Source organism: Tympanuchus pallidicinctus, unplaced genomic scaffold (assembly GCF_026119805.1).
Source record: "Tympanuchus pallidicinctus isolate F22 unplaced genomic scaffold, pur_lepc_1.0 scaffold3, whole genome shotgun sequence".
In the NCBI taxonomy this organism is placed as follows: domain Eukaryota; kingdom Metazoa; phylum Chordata; class Aves; order Galliformes; family Phasianidae; genus Tympanuchus; species Tympanuchus pallidicinctus.
The window spans coordinates 6,951,841-6,975,209 of NW_026294747.1; the positions used below are offsets into that span (position 1 = coordinate 6,951,841).

The 23,369-nt window shown below is 43.0% G+C and overlaps 1 protein-coding gene across 6 annotated transcripts in view; it reads right to left on the reverse strand.

Annotated features, from left to right (window-relative positions):
- Positions 1-22,015, reverse strand: part of BMAL1 (basic helix-loop-helix ARNT like 1) — a 45,881-nt gene extending 23,866 nt beyond the window's left edge. For 4 of the 6 annotated variants that reach the window (XM_052693276.1, XM_052693280.1, XM_052693279.1 and 1 more), the window contains exon 1: positions 21,828-21,946. The gene's annotated coding sequence lies outside the window, so the exon portion shown is untranslated. Of the gene's footprint in view, positions 1-1,157; positions 1,330-21,827; positions 21,947-21,996 lie in introns of those variants that run through there. The other 2 variants (XM_052693278.1, XM_052693277.1) reach the window with 2 other exon arrangements.
- Between the last annotated feature and the right edge of the window lie 1,354 nt (positions 22,016-23,369).

The window sequence follows — 23,369 nt, forward strand, 5'->3', positions numbered from 1 at the left end:
TGAATTGCCATCACCTCCATAACCACAGCTTACAAGAAGGCTCTCACACACACTAATACAACTACCTGTAGACCAGACTTTACTTTCATTTTAAATCAGCCTTCTCCTAGTTGTCTACTTTGTCTCTCCTACTCAAGCAGTTCAACAAGTATCAACTCAACTATGTTACTATGGTTTATGAGATTACTGCACATTAACACACAACCCTCCAGTAAAGCCACAGTCACTCATCATTTCTCTGCTCTTGTTTCAGATGTAGAAATGTTACCCTCAACCTCAGTCAGGTGCAGAAGGTAGCTACAGCTATATGCTGCCTGGCTAACATGCATCCATAATTTGATCTTAGAATCTAATGCAAAACCCTGAGCAGTGTATAATGCACCAACTAGAAACAAGTACTCCCCAAAATTTCTGACCCTAGCATCCACCTTTAAAATTCAAAAGCTCCTGACCACCTCTGTATGTGAGCACAGTTGTTAAAACCACTTTTTACTGTTTAATATAATCTCACTGACCACTAATGATGACCTGACAGCAGGGTGGGACATGCTGGAATTAAGAAAGAAAGTAGAAAAAAATACCCATTTTAAATTTAACACAGTTCTACTGAAGAATGCTTAAAAAAAAAAACCACAACACTGACACTGATGTACTTTAATGCACAAAAATTTGTTCATATCAAAACAGAAGTTTCAAAGCAGTTACTTTGAGGCGCATTAGCCATTTAAGCAGAGAAAAACTACATTAAAAAAAAACAGAACTCTCCAATTCTTACTTATCAGCCCTTTCTCTGCCATGTCCTAAATGTTTGTCTCAGTTCTCGCAACCATAGCCCTACACATCAGCATTGCGGGAATTGAAAATCACAGCCGTCTCTCGAGATGAGGATTAAAGTTACAAAGAGTCAACACAAGGATCAGAGCAAAAGCCATCATGTCCCACTGTAACCAACAGGCAGCAACTCAGAGAAGTAATCTGTGTCAGGGCTTTTTACAAACTTCTTGAAAAGGGAATATTTGAGTTTTTCAGCCTCAAAATGCTAGTTTTTCAATGGCTAAAAACAAACAAACAAACAACAAAAAAACCTCTATGAAAAGCAACACAATAATTATCCATAAACACAAGCAAAGCCCAAATCTTCTGTTTATGAACCTTACCCGCTGAGAAAGTACTCCAAGAACCTACTTGAACAAATGCCATGTAGGCCACTTCCTGATTACATTTTGTCATTGTGCCACACAAGAACTTCTCTCCACAGCCCATTTCAGACCACTTCCTTGAGGATTTCCCTCTCGTGGGTGCAATCTCTTTTGTCTAACCCCTTGTAAAAGGAGGCAATGAAATCAAATCTTACTGTTCATCCCTTTAAAAGGAGAAGAAAAAAAAAAAGCAGTCATGTGACTAGCTTAATCACGCAGGAAAGCTGATCATAAACACCTCTGAGCAAATCAAGGTCAGAGCTAAAGTAGGTCAACCAAGTCTGCCAAGCACCCATCTGAGAGTCAAGACCTCTTTACACAAGCGCCATGAGTTTCAATTACCCCTGGGCAAGACTCAGCTATCTCTAGCACACAATGCATTTTTCACTTATTTTAAGAGAAATGTAATTCTTAACTTTGTGAATCAGAAGTGTGTCACATCTTAAAGCACGATTTCACAATGGCAGAGGAAAAGCATTGTGTAGTTTCCTTCAGAGATAATTAAGGAGACACTTACAGTCCCTATGCGTAACGACTTGAACCAAAAACACGCAGCTACAGTAAGGAAAGCTTTCTCCCCTTCACAGCAGTACTCCACCACAGAAGGCAGCTGTCACAGTACGAACCAGGAAGAAGCACAACAGGATTTGTTCTCTCCACTCTGTATTTCTCCCAGCCATGCTGTAGATGCACAGTGCCCCAGATGCGCGCACCCCATCTAATGGTGGCAGACATCTGCTCAGCAGCACACGCACTGTGGTGTCCCCGAGCTGCTCCCAGAGGCATCACGTGCACACGGGCACAACTGCCCCACGTGACAAGCAGTTCCTACAGCAGAATCTTCATTAGGAAATAGTCTGTATGGTTCAAAGGAAGATGTTTGAACTAAAGCAGTGATATTTTCCTTTTCCTTCGGTGCTTAAGGAGCACCTGCCAGAACACCTCCTATTTGTCCAACAGATTGATACTGTTTTGTTTCAGTGTCACATTCGTGCTCCCTGAACTTCCTTAATAACATTTGCAGGAACGCCCTGCACTCCCAGATGGTAAAATGCCCTGTGGCATCATCCCACATCTCACAGCAGAGCCGTGATCTGTGTGTTTTGCTTGCTGAGGCCATCCTTTTACTCACTCAACACCGTGTTCCCCAGCCTCTGGCAGCCCACAAACCACATCTGAGTTTTGGAACTCTTCCCTATCCAAGCTGGTGTTTCTAGCCCATCCTTCTGGCACACACACAGCCTGGTGCACACCTCACATTACCAGCTGCTACAACAAAGACCTGCACAAGGCAGGCTGCACGAGCAGCCCCAGCTCTGCAAAGGCAGAGGCACAGCTTTAGGGTGCTCAAGTGATTTACTGCCCTAACAGCTGCCCCCTGTCTTTCCTAAGAAAAAAGGTACAGGCTGGAGGGGGGCATCCCATGAATTTAAACCAGCCACAGAGCTACAAGATGTATCATTTTGACCTAAGGAAAAAAAAATAAAGCCTTCAATACACAGAAGAAAAACTCCACAGGCACAAAGAACATCCTTCAGCTCTGGAAAGTTAATTAAAAGACATTTTCTCAACAGATCAACATGGTCTCCACACACCCTCCTGTACCTAAGCAGGTTTGTTCATCATGTCTCTGAGAAAACTCAGTCACACCATGGCATCACCTGAGGAGTTTTCTAGGCTGTCATAGTGATAATGGAGCCACAGGACAACATCCTGAGTTTATCCTGTCCATAGAAGCACTGAGACTCTCAGTTCAGCCTCAGATCCTATCTCTCATTGTTTAAAAAGGGAAATAGTTTTTACTTCCAGCTTTCTTGACAAAGGACTTCTCTGGTGCTCCAAAGCCTAGAATAAGCAGTAACTAAAATAATTTACTCATGCGATAAGGAGTTCAGAACTGGATCCATACCCCAGAAGTATCTCATCAGTACTGAGCAAAGTGGAAGGCACAATCTCCTCAACCTGCTGGTAACACACTTCCTAATACAGCCCAGGATGCTGGTGGCCTTCTCATTTGCAAGGGCTCTTGGCTGCTAACTCAACAAGGTGTCCCCTAGGACTTCCAAGATCTACAGATTTAAACAAGCAAACAAACACCTAGCTCCTGTTTTTCTTTAAGTGCAAAAGACAAATGCCTGCTTCAAGACTGATAGAGATATGGACCACTTTCACAACAACAACAAAAAAGCAAAACCATATTCCACCTGTGCTCCTTCCAGGAATCAAACCTGCTTAGAGTGAAACTGGACTGTCCGTGCTATGGCTGAAGTATTTCCCTCCTTAATAGGTTCCAGTAGCATGTACTGTAGTGACATAGCAAAAAGGTTGTGTACATTCCTGCACATCAGCTGCTAGGGCTGGAGACTGTATTGTTCTCAGCAGTGGCATCCAGAGTAAGCAGCCCTCAGCCACAGGAGCTCTCAGGACCTCACACATGGCCATCTGCCTCTCTACCAGTTCAGTGAATTCCAGCTAGAAGTGTAGTACAGCAAAGCTTACTAGTTTACCATCATTATTGAAAGTCTGATTACGTGTAAGCCTTTGGATGCCTTATTTCAACAGACCTTGATCACCAAAATCTCCAGTTTGACTTCAATGGATGTGGACACAGTTACAAAAAACAGTTATTCTAAAAACAGCTATTCACAGGAAAATGACTGAGCTTGAGATCAGAAGTGTTTCTATTTCCTTAAACCAAAACCAACTTAAGACAATGCTTAGCACCCCAGAATTTCTCCAGTGTAAGTTAAAGAAGGAAATAGCTGTATTTTGTACTTGAAAACTGGACCCACCGGTGTTAAATGCTGACAGAGTTCACAAAAACCTATGTTAAGATGTAAAGTTTAATATTAAATTATTCTGATCCCTCAGATGATTTTGTGTCTGTGTGGGAAGGAACGAAGTATTACAGTTTCAGTATTACAGGGAAAAAGAAGAAAAAAAGATCTAAAATTAATAGACAACAGAAGCTTTATGTCCTTTGGGCTGGATATCTGATTCTGGTCATTCACTCTTTAGACGCCAAAATTCATGACTCTGCTAGTAGTGACAGACCCATGCAGAGTTAAAGGATAAAAATCTGCTCCCCCAGTCACTGTGAAAGTTGTCAAACTGGGTTACTAAGCTTGGTACTCACTCCAGTGAGTGAAGACGTACTGTTCCACAACCACTGGGTGCAACCCTTGTTTTTTATCAGCCCTAAGCCATCCAAAGGATGTTGGAAGCTGAAAGACTGACAGAAACCCATCCTATCAGGTAGGAAAATTAATTATCCAAAATAAATACCATTTACATAACAACCTAATCAAAGCCACTGCTGATTTCTGTAGTAGTTTAGTGAGTTTTGATCAGAATCTTTCGGGGGAATAAAGCGCAAATACACCAAACAATCTCCCAGCTGAGGAGGCAGAGGCTCTGTGAAGTCTCCCAAATGGTACACATTACTTCTGAACTGTCAACAAAATCTCTCATCTTGTGCTGCAGCGCGCAGTCAACTTCAAAGTGGAATTTTTTGAACAACCAGAAAGTCTTCCTCAGGAAGATTGCACACAGCCTGGACCGACATTTCCAGAGCAGAAGCATGCAAGACAAGTACGTAAGCTACTCAACGCACTTCCCATGTTTACACAAGCAGTGGGAATTTACAAACCAGTGCATCTTTAACACACAACTGAGAATGTCTGGTTTGCACTTATAGTCCAAGAGATGCAGCTTTCTGTTTTAAGATTTCATCTCACTCCTACAAACAGCTGGTTTGCTGAAGAGAAATACTTTAGGCACAAGTTTCAAGGATGTCTTCACTCTTCATCTACACAAACTGAATACAATGCATTTCAGACAGTTAAATATATGCCTTTTAATTTAGAGCTTAAAAATATCACAAAGCCCAACTGCTCGTTTTAACTATTACAATGTCCTTGCTCTGAGCAAGTTGAAATTCTCCTTCCCGTGGCTATGCCAAGCTCTTGCATCCTCAGTTTGGCAACTATTCTGCCTGCAGTGCATCATCTCTGAAGTTGTCTCTGGTAAGGAAGCAAAATCCTTTAATGCAAAGTTCTAAGAAATATGTCTTCTGAAGGGTCTCCTGCAGAGCCTCTATAGTGGCAAAGCACCATTACTGCACTCTGTTAGCTGCCCCAGTTTCCAATCTCACAATATGGCTGTGTGCTTTTGCCAGGTTCTCATTTTCTTCTTTCTTCTTCATACTGGAGAATTATTAGCACCAAAATTAGACAATACATTCGTGTTCTTGAGTGACTATAATATTATAGTAATATAATATAATGTAATATTTCTTCTTGATTTTTAAAGTTCATGCATTCAGGGATGTCAGCCATTTTTCAGTTGAACAGGCTGAACTGCTACACACTTCCTTTAGCATTCTACACACTTCAAGCTCATTAAGGTGACAAACCCAGTTTCTTGCATCTTCTTTTGGTTTGGATTACCTGGTCCAAGTACTGTTACACACACTGCTTACAACTGATTCTGTTTTTCACTCACATTATTATTACTACAAACATAAATGCACCAGGCACGCAAAAGACCTTTCCTGCAGTGATCTACTGCCAAACAAATAGGAACTAATGGAAAAGAACAGGTCTCAACCAAACAGGTTGTATCTTCAGGCAATGAAGCACAGAAACAAAAGGGCCAAATATCACTAAAAGGAGAGTAGACGCGTGTTATATTTATACCTTACACATTCATTTCCAGCTTTGTCACAGGCTTTTTGGTCCTTCTAAATTCCATCTGTGACTGGAAGAAACCTTCCCTGCTTTCAGCACCCTGCCAGCCTGACAAAGAAAAGCTGACAGGCTGTCAGTTTCCCTTTGGTCCTAAAGAAAGCCATGGGAAAAGCAAGATATTCTCAGCCTGCCTGAAACCAAGCTGAGGATATTTCCCACTCAGCTGCTTGCTCCAGCACACACATCTCTGAGGTCTGTTTTTCCCCACTCGTTTATTAAAAGCTTTTTTTAAACTTAGCTTTACGCAAAATCAGCTGTCAAACATATATACATATGCCAGATTCATACGAACATCAATATTTCTTCCTTCTGACTTCCTCAGTACTATATTAGAGGCTCAGCTTCATTTTTCTTCTCCCACTGTTTTCAGGATAGGAAGGCATCAAGGCTTTTTGTGAAGTGCCTGAGTATGTAGCTTCCAAAGGGAAAAAAAACTGCAGGAAAACATGCAACACCATGTCTAATATTACATTATATTATCATGTGTGGAAATAGAGAAACCTACAATTTAGAATTATTCACAAAATCACAGAATCGTAGGTGTTGGAAGGGACCTCCAGAGATCATTGAGTCCAACTCCCCTGTCAAAGCAGGTCATTCCAAACCCATTTTTTAAAAAAATTACTCCCCATCCACAAGCTCACTCATGCAAATAGCCCCACCTTCTTCTATCTTGAGTCCCTTTGATTTATGTGGAGTAACAGGAAACACTAACATAAATGATAAGCCTACCAGTTTCATTTTGAAATCACACAGTTCACAAGCAAAATCCATATCCAAATAGCAAAAACTGAGATACCGCCACAATTCAGCACTTGCACGTCTTCTGGAAAACATGCAAAGATGTGACCATTAAAAAAAAAAAAAAAAAATAGGCATACCATTTTCCAGCCTTGCTCCATGCTTCAAAAATAATTGCCTCCCATGTGCCTAAAGTTCCATTTTTTAAGTGATCTGCTGCTAACACTGAGAAAGGCAGCATTTCAAAGTTAGGATAGCTCATACTGTGGAATTATCCAACACTCCACTCTTCAGAGAGATTCACAAAAAGCAGTTTCGAAGCGCAGTGACAGTGACAGTGAGCACTGAGAAGTAGGGCAAGTTCCCAGCACCTCCCAAGGGCCAGCACTAACACTGGTACAGTGCATCCGAAGCAGAACGGTTGTACTGAAAGCTGCCTATTCAGCTGCCCAACCAAGAGCACTGCTGCCACAGCACAGGGCAAGCATGACTGCAGGGCAGCTTCTTCTCATCTTCCATTGGATTCAAGTGTCTGAGCCAAAATGACAATTAAAAGTGCTTTAACAGGACATCAGAAATAAAGCTAGACGCCATATACTGGATGGGTAAATGATACAATCTAGGCTGCCTCCTTCCAGCACCACCTTTTTGTGTTTCTTTCTCTCTTGCTTGGATAAATTGGAATTCCTTTGCAATGGGACACATCACTGAGGTGAATGCCAGGCACTCTACAGTATGCATCTCACTCAAGCCAGCAATCAGGAAAGTTCAGCTTCTGAAGGTTCAAATACCACACCACTCATAGCATGACTCAGATGAGCAAATCAAGCAGAATGTGTCTTGTTTTCTATGATGATGCCCAGAGTGGTGACTACTTTGTTAAAAGCTATACAGGTTGGAAAAAGTTGTTACCTGTCTAGCCCAGGATAAACATGAGATAACAAAAACTTCACAGCAGTCTTACAGAACAGCTAACCTAACATCTTACGGCCATGTAAGGGTGGATCACTCCTTCCTTCTCTTCTTTGTCACTCTTCCTCCACATTTCCCTTCAGTCCCCTGGTACAGCTTTTGCACAGTCCCCAGAGCCTTTCTGCACAACATGCCGAATCTATCTGCTCATCAGGCTGAAAAACAGCTTGGCAGTAAGCACAGGCTTCAGTAAGTTTAGCAAGCTGCACCATCTCACTGAAACATTGGGTGATACCCTGAACTCTTGCAAAGCCAGGGGTGAGACATGCCAGGAGATAGGAAGGGCAGAACTGTCAATTTCAACAGCAGTGATTTATTAAAATACCCGTGCTATATGCTTTAATCCCATTTGCAGCTTACTCACAGCAGGATTTGTTTTCATATGTAAATCCCTGCACAGTTGGAGCAAGGCAAGGTTGCCCAAACCTTCTACTAATCCACACCTGCACTGAGACTGCTTCAGGAGCTTTTCCCTTTGTGAATGACAAGTTATGAATATACAGACATGCTAGAAGAAGCTTCCTCGCCACTCTGTATTCATTGCTTTAGTGAGAGTACAAATTTTATTTTCCGGTGGAAGGCATAAAGGCAATAGGAAAGACCTTGGCAGAAATTGCTGACGGACCACATTCCTTTTATGTGCGTCTGTACATTAATGCTGATGTTGGGAAGAAGCAACATTCAGTTGCCAGAGATACATCTAAGACTTGTATTTTTCCAGGCAGGGTTTAAAGCCTCCAATTTTTGTTTTAAAGTAATGGTTAAGTTTGAATGCATACTTTTGCATTACAACCAGAACTGAAAAAGCATTTTTAAATGGCTGTTGTATGTAGAACAGTCTCACACTACCAAATCAAGGCAGCCCTTCATAAAAGCAGGTAACGATCAGGGAACATCAGGAATTCACTGATTAGGGTCCCTACACTACACAGACATCATGCACATAAAAAACAAAAATAATCCTGCCAACAGCAAAAAATGGGTAGAGGAGAACGAAAGTTTGTTTAGAAAAAATAAATTAATAAATCACTGTGTCATTTTCTTGTTTGTTTTTCAGTTGCTGTTGTTCACACCTATGAACCTACCCCAAGGAGCAGCAGCTCCATCCCCTGAGACAAAGAAGGGGTAACACACAGAGAAAGCAGACACCCAATTAACAGCTGCAAGCAGAAGTTTCTCCAACTCATTGCTGTATTCCAGAATAAAATATTCCACAGTGTCCACAGCCCAATCCCGTAGGACCTACGAAGGCACACCAGGCAGTCCAAATTCCTTCACAGAAAGTTTAAGTGGGTTTAGATGATGTTATTTCTGCAGGAAGGCTTGTGCCAAATATTAATAGTGCAGTCCCTTAGTTACCACTTACTAATGCTCATAATTATTTACAGCTTCTGAACAGTACGGAGGATGACTTGGATACCATCCAGTAAACCTACAGCAATTAAATCTATTAGAAAATAGAAAACTTTCCAGTTTCACTCAGCTAGAAAAAAGATAGGCATTGGTTTTATACAGGGAACAATCAAGCTAGTGCTTCAGCTTAGAAAACTGACAAGACCAAGATCTACAAAATCATCCGATGTCACAGTGACAGACAAAGCTTGGTTGACAGCCCAAAACCAATGCTACTCTTCACACACATGAGGTGGAAGGCAATGGGAACTCCTCACCAAATAATATGAAGGCTGAAAGTTCACGTGGTTTCCCATAAGGGGTAAGGGGAGCTCATGAAAAATGTAAAGCATACAAAGTTCACAAAAAGCTTTCCTAGGTCAGGCTGAAGTCAGCTAACATAACAGTTATCAGCATCATATCAATGAATATCAAGTAGAAGGGACCCACATTAGAAGTCATTAGGCACAAACCAATCACTCATGGCCACCCCATGCGGTGCCCTCAGTTACTACACAGTTCTTCACTGAACTCTTGCCAGCATTATTAACTGAAATTTCAAATCATTGACTACATCTCATGATTCTCTTATAAGGGGGCCAAAGGGGCCAGTGAAATAAGGAACCCTATTAATAACGGGTGCAGAAAACAGAACAGAAGTGCTTAGAATAGAAAAGAATGCCGTCCTTCAGAAGATTGGACTACTAACTGGACACAAACATTTCTGCCTTTTTTCAGAAGTCTACTTTTCTGCAATGTTCACTTCAGCATATGATCTAGAGTCTTGTGTTTTAGTTTGCCCCCACTTCACTAGAGAAGTATATACCCTTATTGTATGTATTTTTGCATCAATCACCCATCTGGCACTCCACTGGAATGCTTTTAAGGATATCTGCTAGAGCTCCTTTAGCTATTTCTGAAGGGTTTTGTTTACTTTTATTTTTACCCTTCTAACTAGGAAGTTGCCATGTAAAAAGTTTACAAGAGCCCTCATAGATGTTCTTTTCTGCTACACGTCTTCCTTGGCCTCCCTCTCATTTACAGCCTGGTTAAAGCTGTGTCTTCCTCAGCTCCCTTCTGCTTACAAACATAGCAGCTGAGACAAAAGTACGTATGTTTTATCTTAACATTGCCTGTCAATTTCCTCAGATTTGTTTCCTTTCATGATCGTGTATTCCAGTCTCCTCTGCAGTAGGACACAAACAACTTCATTTGCTACTTTATAAAACAAACTGATATGCTGTAATTCGGGCCAAAGTTCGTTTTTAGAAAGATATCCCTGATTAGCTGATAGCTTGCAAGAATCTATTACCCTCCTCCCATCTTAGCTGTTTCAAAGCTCAGTTCCTCTTCTTCTTCCTCTTCTTCACAACTTCAGCTTTTCTGTCTGTATTTGAGTAGATCACCTACAGCTACTGACACTCATTCCATTATGTCTTTCCAGGTAACTCTACCAGGTCATCAACCAAAGGACAAATTCCAGGAATTGCTTTTTCTTCCTTTAACTAAACTCAATTGTGTTTCTTTAATTCCCTACTGTAAGGCTGTATTTGCAAAACACAATTCATCCCTTGAGAACTCTTCAGTTTTCTATAAACACTTCCTGAAATATAGGAGAGTATTAAAGTTAAGACAAATTTAATATCACACTTGAGGAGATTAAGTCACCTTAATTTATCCACTTCCCTGTTCATTGGGAACAGTCTATCAATAAAATTGTCCCAGTCACTTCAACAAGACAAGCTTTCTGAGGCAGGCTACATATTCTAAGTGTAATACACAAACATAAAACTGCTTGGCAGCTAGATAGAAATGGTGTATGCATTTCTTAGGCAAGATCTTATCAAACAACATAGGCTATTGGGAGTGATAATTAAGCACACCAACCTGTTCCACTTGGCTCTCTCACGAGTAAGAGCATTTTCCACCAGCTAAAGATTACTAAGGATCCTGAACAGAGTAATATTATATGTTCATATATATATGAACCAGTTAACAAGTTTACTTAGTATGCGACAACATGGAGATTAAGCAGTGCAGCACAGACCTCTCTCTGAGGGATTCATGCAACACAACTCTTACATTTTGTATTAGAAGTTGCAAATCTAAGCATTCCAACCTTTGTTACTGAGAGTGTGACTGCAACAGATATTAACCCCCTAGCTTCACCTTTCACCTAACCCCAAAAGAGATTTAGACTAAACCTCTCAAAAAACCCCAAGATAATCTGTAATTTTGAATACATCACAGTAAGATGATTCAGGGAGCCAAACAAGTACCAGCATTGTACACAGGAGAAGAGATGACGAGCTAACCAGCAAAGGTATACAGTGCTTGCTACTGCAGACCAAGATCTGAATGTGAGAATACAAGGCTTAATTTCTAGATGGATGTTCAGCAAGAATAGGTCTACAAAGCCCGTAGTGTAATAGAGATATGAAGGAGAATCTGAAAAACGGTACTTATTTTGTTTGTGAAATGCTGCTTTGAGTAAGTTTACTCTTTTTATAGAAGACTCTTTTTATCAACATCCAAGTTAAAACAAATCCCTCTACATAGGAGCAGAGTCCTGAAAGAGTCTGTATAAACACTATACAGTAGTGGTTTAAGAAGTACTGCTCCGTATTAGGATGATATGTAAAAATGTTAAAATATAATTCTACTGAGATATCTGATGTTTACATACTGCGAAGTAGAAATATGAAAACTACAAAGACAAGCAAAGAGCAATAGAGGCAGCCAGCAGGAACTAATTGGCCACACTTTTTTAAGACTGGAAGACAGTGATTAGATCAGATGTGGAAATGATTCTGATGAGTGCATTTTTGGAAAGATGTGTGGAAACTTCAGGATGATTTAAGAGAAACTTGCATACCAAAAAAAAAAAAAAAAAAAACGACTCAGCTAAATTAGATCACTGGGAGGAGTTAAAAAGGATATGCTACATTTTATCTGAAGGCAGAGAAATGTGGTGCTTCACTACAACGTGCAATTACACTTTGAAATGAAAAATAAATGTATTTATCTCTAATGTTTCTTCTGAAGTAGAAACCTGCTAGTCCATTTAGGTTCCTCCCTGAAAGATCTTCATCCGCTTCCTGGATATCTCTGAAACTCACTTGCCAGCTGCTTCTACAGGCACACTTGAGAACTTGCACCAATATTATGCCCTGACTTGGGTGCCACCACACCATCATTCCAAAACATCTTCACGCAGAATTCACCAACAGAAACAAAGTGCTCACAGAACTGAGAGAAAAGAGACAGAACAACCACACACAAGCAACTTCCAGAGAAGAAAATACATATATGTACGTTTAAGTAAAATCAGAGACCAGTTAAGAGAGCAGTCACCACGCCTCTTGAAGTCACCAAACAGAAGTTAGCAGAAAAACAGAATGGTTTTCACTCACAAATAACAGAAACAAGTACTTGTCCATGTTTGCCAGGGAACACCATCAATCTAGTATGTTTAGGGCTAGAGAGAATTAGTAAGCCACAGAAATATCTTAAAAGAGGAAGACAAGTCAGATGATGGATTATTTGTTTTAAAAAAGTGAAAAGTATGCATCTGAAAGCTGTGCCAAAGCAAGTCAATTAAACAAGTTTTTCAGCACACCAGAAATTAATTCATGGAGGCTCAAGTACTCTCGCCTGAGAGAATCCTGCTCCAAAAGGCACATTTATTTTGCCTGAAAAGCAGCTGGTACTCTCCTAGGTTAACAAGTGTTTAAGGGAACCTCAAAAGTCTTGCAAGGGTAGATAATGATCAGTTCACCCAGAGAGAGAAGGTCTCCAGTATTCTACAGTGTTAGTTAGGTCTCTAATCTGTTGGCATTTTTTCCTTCCTTTATTGTTGAATGGCAGGTTTTTTTGGCCCAGCTTCTTTCTGAGATGTTCACTACTTGGTGTTTACTAGTGCTCACATGCCCAAGGAATGAAAAAAAAAAAAAGTCACTAATTTAAGTAGTGGGCACAGATTCTCTCACTGCCTGCTGACGTGACGTAAAGTTTTTTGTAGTTTCCATTTACATTCAAAATTAAATTCAAAAATGGTAGTAAATCTTTATTTAAAAAGTGTACATCACAGCTCTACAGAAAACAGGTTTTCAATTTGTAATTCTTTTGCAGGGCTATTTCATAGTTTCATTAAGAGTATTTATTTAAATGGAAGCCTGAGGAAGTTTTAGAGAGCGTGGCTTCCAGAAAGCAGAGTATAGAGATGAAGTGATAGCAAGACGAGATCTGTGCCAAGTTGGAGAATCATTCTTAAGCAGCCACCCCAGAAATTTTTTTATCAAAGCAGACAGCTCCCCATCCCCAAAGGGCACAGAGGTGTGTACAGTTAGTGTGCTGAGGTCCAAACCATGCATCATCTTGGACGAAAAGAAAATCATCTTCGTTTTAGTCCCATTCCTATATTACATTTCCTCCAGATTGCCTGGCAAGCCTAACTAGAGACGTTGCTGGGTCTCTGTCATTTTTAAATAAATTACCAGTTTGACAACAACTTGGACACGCAAGTATTCAGCACCGGTAGAGTCATGCGATTGTGGTGAACGAGCTCCTGAGAGATTTGTGTATCTTAAACATTTCTATATTTGTTCATCTGAAAACCCAGAAGAATGAGAGCCAGTTAGGGGAAAGGCAAAACAGTCAGAGGTTGAGCTGAATTACTATTTCTCATTACAAAAATATTTATTTAATGGCAGAGCAGTGCAAGGCTCCACCACTTAGCTCCAGAGATAAAAGTAAAAACCTCTTCATTTTTCTGGCTTCTAGTTATCAGTATCAAAACCAGACTTCTGATTTTTTGATAACACATTCCATCTCATGTAGGAGATGAACCAACATGGCTTAATGCAAAAAATATTCTGTCATAGCTACTCTTCTTTTACACCAAGGTTGTAGTGTAACATACATAAAACAGCACTCCTCATAGTCAGCGCTCATCGCACCTGACCTTCAGGCCCACTCACTTGGAGAACTGTGCCATCTCCTAGCCTACAAAGGCACAAGTGGTTCTGAAGCCACAAGGTACAGTATCAATGAACTGAGTAAACTCAGATCAGTCTTTGGGTGGGGTGAGGAGCCACCTTCGAGCCAAATCAGATTCCCCCAGCCAGTATATTTGCTCAAACGCATGCCAGCACAGAGAAGAGGGACAAAATGCAAGTATGGAGAAAGAATCATAGAATCATCAAGGCTGGAAAAGACCTCTATGATCATCTAGTCCAAGTGCCAACTCATCACCACTACACCAACTAAACCTCTTCCCTCAGTGTCACATCTACATGCTCCTTGAACATCTCTGGAGATGCTGATTCCATCACTTCCCGGGGCAGTCTGGTCCAATGCATTAAAACTTAGCCAGGGAAGGAGATGGACTGCCTTTGTCAATAGCAATCCAGTTCAAATGATCGTGAAAGTAACAGCACAAGTACATCCAGCTGTCTACAGACGTGGCAAAGGATTCTTGTCCTGTAGGACCTACAGAGCTAAATGCTGGACACCAGAAGCTGAGAATTTTTCTCTGATCATAGGTTTTTAACTTTTTTTTACTGTGCAAGTAACTGAACACAATCCTGGTGATCACAGAATCACAGAGTATCCCATGTTGGAAGGGTGATCACAACAAGGATCATTAAGCTCAACTGCACTGAACAGTGGCATTTCCCACACAGGTCCATGAAAGATTTCAAACATACATACACTGGTAGTTAGTTTTCTTGGTTTCTGGGTTGGGGTCATATGAGTATAATACAAAAACGTTCTTAAAGTTTGTTGACAACACAGTGTTGCTATTGGCTTTTTTTTTTTTTTTTTTTTAACTCATTGAATTAATTTAATTTATAAAAAGCCAATTTCAAACCTAAATGCAAGGATTACATGGCACAGCTTGACAGCTTGGCAACACAATACATTGGAATAGGCAACAGAGGAACAGATAAGCAAGCTCGCTGATGACACAAAGCTGGGAAGAGAGGCTGACACACTGGAGAACTGGGAAGGAAGGAACCTGATCAAGTTCTACTAGAGCAAGTGCAGAGTCCTGCTCCTGGGGATGAATAACTGCATGCATCACTACAGATTAGGGGCCGACCTGCCAGAGAGGAGCTCTGCAGAGTAGGAGCTGGGTGTTTCTGCGGACAACAGGTTGGCCACAAGTCAGCAGTGTACCTTTGTGGCCAAAAAGATCAATGGATCCTCAGGTGCATTACAGAGCGTGTCCAGCAGGTCAAGGGAAGTGATCCTCCCCCTCTACTCTGCCCTGGTGAGGCCACATTTAGAATATTATGTCCAGTTCTGGCCTCCCCAGTTCAAAAAAGACAGGGATCTCCTAGGAGAATTCCTGCAGGGGATGACAAAGATGATTAAGGACCTGCAGCATTTCCTGTACGAGGAAAGGCTGAGTAACCTGGGTCTGTCCAGCCTGGGGAAAAGAAGACTAAGAGGAGATTCAATAAATGTTTATAAATATCTAAAGAAAGTTGGGAGGCAAATGGATGAGGCCAGGCTCTTCCAGGTGCTGTGTAGCAATAGAACAAGGAGTAACAGCCTATAGCTTGTACACAGAAAGTTCCATGCAAACACGCGGAAGAAGTTCTTTACTGCAAGGGTGCCAGAGTGCTGGAACAGGCTGCACAGAGAGGTGGTAGAGTCTCCTTCTATGGAGATATTCAAGACCTGCCTGTATGCTGACCTGTGCGACCTGTTGTAGCGTGCCTGCTTTAGCAGGGGGGTTGGACTCCATGAGCTCTTGAGGTCCCTTCTAACCCCTACAATTCTGTGAATCTGTTATTCCTGTTTCCAAGTAATCCATTCTAAAACCACAAACAGAAAAACCTGACACTGGCCGAACAAGGTTAGAAAATGCATTCTAACACAAACCTCAAAGGCTAACATCTGTTGTTTTTTTTGTTTTTTTTTTGTAATATATTCTCATTGTAGATTTCATCTCTGAGAGATGAGGCCATTCAAGACTATGGGCAAAATAAACAGTACTTTAACAGGTGGAATGGAAATGCTGAGTCACAGCTTGAAGCAGTGATGGAGCAGCTGGTGGGAAGGCAGGGCCAACCCAGGGGAGCTCAGCTACATACAGTGCACCTCAGTGACTGGAAGGGATGGAGTCAGGATCTACTCCTTCCCAGACCTCATTTAAGGGTTGGCAGTGGAGGCAATGGGAGATTGCTGGTGATTCCTGTGTACCCAAAGCCTTATGAAGGTAAGTAACTTCTTTCCTTTATTTCTGAGCCCACAGCTGTTGAATTTGAGCAAATCCTCACTTACACAGCCTAGGGCCTTGCTACTCTGCTGTCACTGCTGCATCTTCTATCACATTACAAAAGGTTATATTACAACTAATATAAAAGAGTCAAACTGCAACTTAAAGCCCCAATCTCAGAAGGATTTAAAATATACTTATCAAAACCTCTCGAACGAACGGCAAAAATATAAACAGAACTTGAGCCAAAACCGTCCTGCTACACTCTCAACACAACTACAGTACACAGATGCAACATGAAGAATACAAGATTATTACTTTTTAATACATATTTTTATTTCAAATTACAAGGGAAGTACTGAATTTCTTAAAGGTCTGTGAAAAATGCATACGATACTAAAAAATCTATTCATAGCAAAACAAACAAAACAGATCAAGGAAACAAAAGAAGTTCTGAAGACAGAAACAAAATATTAAATAAAAAAAAAAAAAAGGAAATTATATTAGGTTTATTTTCTCCTGCCTTTTTGATGTATAGCCACACTCTGTCCATTACTATTCTGCGGTACAGCACTATTTGGTGGATTCTACCAAGTTCCTTCAGATCTTCTTGGTTTTGTATAAGACAAAGTTGAAAAGGCAAAGCCACCTCTGTAGAAATTTCCAAGATAGAGAATACTTCAAACCAAGAATAATATTGAATTGAGTCTTCTGATAGTTTTATTTTATTCTCCCCCAAACCTTAAATGAGTAAGACTAACTTCAGGGTTTTCAGGATAGTCTTTTATCAGGACCACGTGCAGTCCTTAAAATACATGGATTCCATTGAGATAACAAGACAAACTGATCCATCTGCATAAGTGTATGTGACTTACTAGAAAATGCTTTCCTATTAAAGTGCTTCGAGAGACATGATGCCAATACATGCTGCTTAGGAACGGCCAAACATATCCTCCCTAGTGCTACAGCAACTGCTCACTGGGAGATACATTTCTGTCACAGCCACACCAAGTAAGAGTCACTGAGGATTCAGTGGTATGTTTGCTCTTCCCAAGGTGCTGCTGAATTGCCTTGTATCTGTGAAAAATGTAAGCCTACTAACATTTGTAAGGAAAATATTGTCAAAACAAACATAAGAACTACAACCATCTTCCTCAAATGCCGACATTCACGTAGATGGGTTTCTTTTTAAGTGAGTGGAGAATGTAAGCATCTCACACCACAAGAAATGTGGCATGTTGTTTCACCATTCCAAATCCTGCCAGTGATATTTCTTGCTCTATAAGTAGCCCACTGGCACCATTCCTACAGAAGGCCAATCTACAAAGCCACAGCATGGCATCAGCTCAGGGTCACAAGCTGTTCTGACACCAGCAGCTGACCTAGAAGAGTGTCTGACATCAGAGACATTGAATAACAGCTTCTCAAATGGCAGGAGACTGAAAAGGTTACAAATTCTGTATGCACTGGCTAAGAAATACCTTTCTGCACTGCAGAACTGAACATAGAGAAAGGTGAATTTTTGCAGGCATGTAAGGGCTAAGAAACAGTTCTTTGCTATACAAGCAGAGAAGGCACTATCAGTTAGTTCTTGAATTAAACTACACAAGTACAACAACAATTTTACTAACAGCTAAAATAAGTTCAAAATAATATTTAATGCAACAGAAAACATTGATCTTCCATGGGACAAAGACTAAACTGCCAGGCTATTTTTCAGATAATGAATATTACAGACTACCAAAGCCAGAAGGTGCTGTTTTGATCTGCATTCTTCTGCTAAACAGATTAAAAAAAGAAATTACATTTCTCAACATCTGGTGAAAGATCAGGTTTCCAAGGAGATGAAGTCTGGGCCTTGGCTAAGTAGCCTTACTGCATTTTTCCAAAGAACTGAGGTTAAAAAAAAAAAAAAAAAAAAAAAAAAAAAAGAAAACAAACACAGGTACAAGATGGAGTTCATGCAAGTGAGCTATCCATCTTGATCAGCATGAAGTTCTACCAAATATATATAGCACAGGTTTTTTGACAATATGCAAAGTGATTAAATGCTGATAAAAACTATTAGACATTCAAAACAGTTTGCTTCTTCCATGCCACCAAAAATAATAAGACTTGACACAAGACTTACATTGGCTTTCTAAATAACTCAACATACTAACTCTTCCAAGGAAAAATAACTTCATGTCATTAGATGCATCATTCTGTGCTCTGTTTCAGTCTGGTGTGTTACACACATTAACCACAGGAGCATACAGAATTTATACACAGACTTCTCAGTTTGTTTTGCTGCTGCTTAAACTGTGCAAGAGATCACCTTGCATTTTGTTCAGCTATACCTGGAGTATATTTGTGAATATAGTGCAAGAAAACCAGAGCATACCTCTGCTCCATGTTTTCACTACCTAAACTTAAACCAACAGCATCCCTTACAAACACTGAAAAACCCACACCAGAAGCTTCTCTAATGCTTTTAAAGCTGCAACAACTACTTATTTGCTTCTTTATGTACCTCCAAAACACAGACTCTGACTTCCACAGAATTGATCAGAGATTTCAGAAACTAACTGTAAAGGCCAATGCCCAGTTCACCAAGTTCAGTATTGCGTTCATCTAAATTATTTTAGTCTCAAGTTTTCTATGAATAATAACAAGGTGAAAGTTTCAAACTGCATGTAAGGTTATTAAGTACTGAAACTTTAAGTATTCCTTGTTTTGTAATCTGACTGCAAACAAGGAAGGTACACAACCTTAAAAATATGTATTTAGTGTGATCCTTTATCATTAGCATACACCTTTACATGTTTTCTGAAGAAGACAATTGTCCTCAGCTTTTCAGAGAACTCTGCACTTGCTTACAGTGAAAGATACAACTAGAAGCTTTTCACTTCTTTTCTACTCTTTCAGAATGGCAAAACTGATGATAACTGAGAATAGAGGTTAAAAGTCAAAAGCATACAAGTTCTGTAACTAAAGAAAGCCTCTGAGGGATCCACCAAACTCAGTGTTTTGGCCTAACAAATTTATTCCTTCCAGTTTTCCTGCATTCCTGTCAAACCATTAGCACACAGACAACCAGCTCCGTGCTGGAAAGAAAATACTGGTCAAGTGTGAAACAGTGCTTATGTATTACCTAAACTAATTAGCCTACATGTCTCTATGCCTTTCCAGTTTGCTTGATTGCAATTTGCTTTTAGAAATGGTTTTACTCATTTGTATCACACAGGCTGCAGCTATCGTATTAGGTCTCATCTTTGATATCACAGCCTTGGATAGCGATGAGGACTGCATGAAACAAAGCTCTGCCAAGTGAATCCAATGAATGTTCATTTGTTCCCTTTTCCGGTCTCCTCATAAAATCCTTGAGAGTAGGTATTTGGTGGGAAAAGAAACCTTAAATAAGCTGGCCCTACAAATATCACCATCCTAATATCCCCCTTGCAAATGGTCCCCAAGCACAGCACGTTTCTTGGTGGCTAGCAGTGGCAGTGCCCTGGCAGCAGGCCCTCCTTAGCCTTGTCTTTGTGAAAACCCAACAGCAGGTAGGAGATTTACTGACACTCCTGTACCATACAGCAGTCCCAGCAGGAACACAAGGCATCTTTTCTTAAGTTTGTCCGGTAACTGTAGAGGAAGCACCCCAAGGTATCCCTTGCACAGATGCAGAGTCCTCTCTGCTCCATCCACCACAGTTATAATGAGAATAGACTACGGACATGCGCAATATGAAAAAGAACAGAATAATAACTGCACAGAATGGCTTGGTCTAGAAGGAACCTCAAGGATCAAGTTCCAACCCCCGTGGAAGGTTGCCAACCACTACAACAAGCATGAGATCAGTCTGCTCAGGGCCTCGTCCAACCTGAACACCTCCAGGGACAGAGCATCCACAGCCTGTGGGCAGCCTGTTCCAGCACCCCAGCCTCCTCTCAGTAAAAAACTTCCCTTGATATCTTATGTAAATCTTCCCTTTAGTTTAAACCATTTAAAATATGGTTTAAATGGTTTAAAACCTTTAGTTTAGTTTAAAACCTTTAGTTTAAAACCATTCTCCCTTGGCTGATTACCATCTACCTGTATTAAAAGTTGTTTTCCCTCCTGTTAATAAGCTTCCTTTAGATATTGGAAGGCCAGAGTGAGGTCTTCTCTTCTCCAGACTGACCAAGTTCAGCTCCTTCAGCCTTTGTAGGAGAGGTGCTCCAGCCCTTGGACCATCCTGGCAGCCCTCTTCCGGACCTTCTCTAAAAGCTCCACATCTTTCCTGCACTGAGGGCCTCAGACTTGGATGCAATGCTCCATGAAACAGCACCGGATTCTACTGTTATTTCACAGTCCATTTCCACATGGGAGACATAGAATCACAAATGGCCACAAGAAGCACCAGCCCAAAAAGCTCAGAAGTACTAAAGGTTTTCTCCTATAGGTGAATATGGTTTAAAATATCCAGGTGAGAGCCCTCCAGCTACTGCCAGTTGAAAGAGCTATTTGCATATCCCTAGAACATAACATGCACACATTCTTTGGGGGCAGAGTTTAACTTCAGCAGTCTGCAGGACGCTGAGCACAGAACCAGCACCAGCCAATGGAAACCAACCAGCCTTCCTTCCTCCCCTGCAAACAGCTACAGCCTGGGCACTACCAGCTGCTCCCCTCTAGAATTCTTGCTAGTAAAAGAGAACCAAACAGGTATGGATGGGCGCTTGATTGAACCTACTGGAAAGAAACTGTAATGAAATTTCAATCTGAATGCCTGCAGACCAAGGTTTGGAAAATAAAATTCTACTTAGAGCCTTTTACAAAGATTTGATTCAGTAATCGTTTAAAAACGTGAGCAGTGTCAGCAGTTGAGCCTTTTCACCAAAGAGACCAAACAAATATTTAGAAGTCACGACGGGCATCTTCTCCTCAGAAGCACACAAGCACACCCACTTGTTTCCTCACCGTTATTTCGGAGCGTCAAACCCTTTCCAGAACTGTCACCATTGAAGCACTGGAGTAACAGAAACCTCAACTGCTGAGAAGGCAGCCCGATTCCATAGATACACACACAACCGCGATCTCGGGAAGACGTTCCCGGCATCTGCGGTCCGAGCAGAGCGCGGCTTTTCGGCGGGCAGCGCAGAGCCGTCCCGCAGCTGCCCCGAGCCCGCGCGGTGCGACCGGCCTGCCCCGAGCACAAGGAGCCCGCGGGTACCGCCATCGCTCGGGTCTTCGGCAGCGCGTTCCTGGGGCCCCGCTTTGCCGCAGGGCGCCGGGTTTGCAGCGAGACCCCAGGGCACGAGGGCAGGCGGAGGGATCCGGGCGGGGAAGGGCACCATGCCTCCCCTCCCTCCTTCCCGGCCCGGATCTGCCCTGGGGCCGACTGCCACCCCGCCGCCTCCAGCTCCCATCAGGGCGGCCCGCTCTACCCGCAGCGCTCGCCCGGCGGGTACAGCCCCCAGCCCGGCCCGCTCGCCCCAGGAAACCTCTCCCCTAGCCCGCCCGGGGCCGCCTGTTAGCGCTCCCCCCCCCCCCAGCGGCCGCCCACCGCCCGCTGCCGCCGCTCACCGCCAGCGCCGCGCGCCCCCTCGCCGCGCCGCACCCGGGGTGGGAGGGGGGGAGGGGGTCGCCGTCCCTCGGCAACGTCGCGGCGCGCTCGGAGCGGCACCCGCCGCAGGCAGCCCCCGTCCCTGACCTACTTTCCGCCTGGCTTGCCACCCAACGGCGCACCACTAACCTACTTTCCAGCCAATGGCACCCTCCTCCGGCCCCGGACCGGACGCGCCCGCCCGCCAACGGGAGAGCAGCTCCCGGACGGCCTCGTCCAATGGGCGGCCGGAAACGGGGCGACGCCCGCCCTCCTGAGCGGCAGCTAATCCGCGGGCCCTCACGGCGTGACAGCCAATCGGAGAGGCGGCCGGGAGTTTTGATTCCGCCCACCGGCGGCAGGCAAGGAGTCCCGGATGTGGCGCTGGTGGCCGCCACAGCCGTCGGTGGCGAGAGGCTGGTGGAGCCGCCTCATCGCGCCGAGACTTTCCCGCCTGTCTACATCGCTCTCGCCCTGACTTCGCCTCAGGGCGGCGTGCTCAGCGCCGCGTCGTCACCGTGCGGGTCTCCCCGGCCTCAGGGGCGAGACGAGGGCGTTACGATCCCGCTCTTCTCAGCCCTGCGCCCGCTCCGCTGCTTCCGCGTGAACCTCTGCGGCGCTGCACGGCGCACGCGGACCCCGGGGAGCCCTCGTGGGGCGGCGTGCGCAGCGCTGCCGTAAGTGCGCACGCACCCCCGGGGTCGTGCCGTGCGATAGCGTTATTCTGCAGGAGAAGGTCAGCAGTGGAACATCGCGCGGCCATCTAACGCGGCGCTGCGCGGCTAAATTTAGACCATCCTCACAACAGTGCTGGCGTGCGGAGCGGATGTGTTGCAAGAAAGTAATCGCAGCAAGGCTGCTCTCAAATGCAAACGTGGCCCAAGCGTGGTGGCTTTGTTGTTACATCCGATTAGCGTTGCCACACTGTAATTGCCCCAACTTTTCCCGTCTTGTGGTGCCACGCCTTCATTTGGTTTACCTTTACAAACGCACCACCCCGCAGAAGCTTGGGCTGCGGTAATCGCACTGTGAGCTCGTCCCAAGGGCAGCCCTCAGGGATGGTTTCCGCCTAGCTGTGACTAAACGCGGTCAGCAGGTGGCACCTGCTGGACACAGGCTTGCCGGTCGGGTCAGAACGTTCGGATTCAGCACGATAGCGTAAGTGAGGAGTATTAGCCAGACCGAAATAAATACTATGAAAGAAAAAGACTAAAAATGCATATTTTATACTGGATATAAAAGAAGTTTCTTTAAAGTGCGGGTGGTGTGGCACTGGCACCTGTTGCCCAGAGATATGGTAGAAGCCCAGTCCCCAGGTACACTCACAATCAGACTGGTTGGGACTCTGAGCAACCTGGCCTCACTGTGGTGTCCCTGTTCATAAAATTATAGAATTGTTCAGATTGGAAAGGACAGTAAAGATCAGCCAGCCCAGCTGCAGCCTAACCATACTGCCCTAACTAACAGCCCTCCGCTACATCATGTCCCTGAGCACCACATCCAAACAGTTTTTAAGCACATCC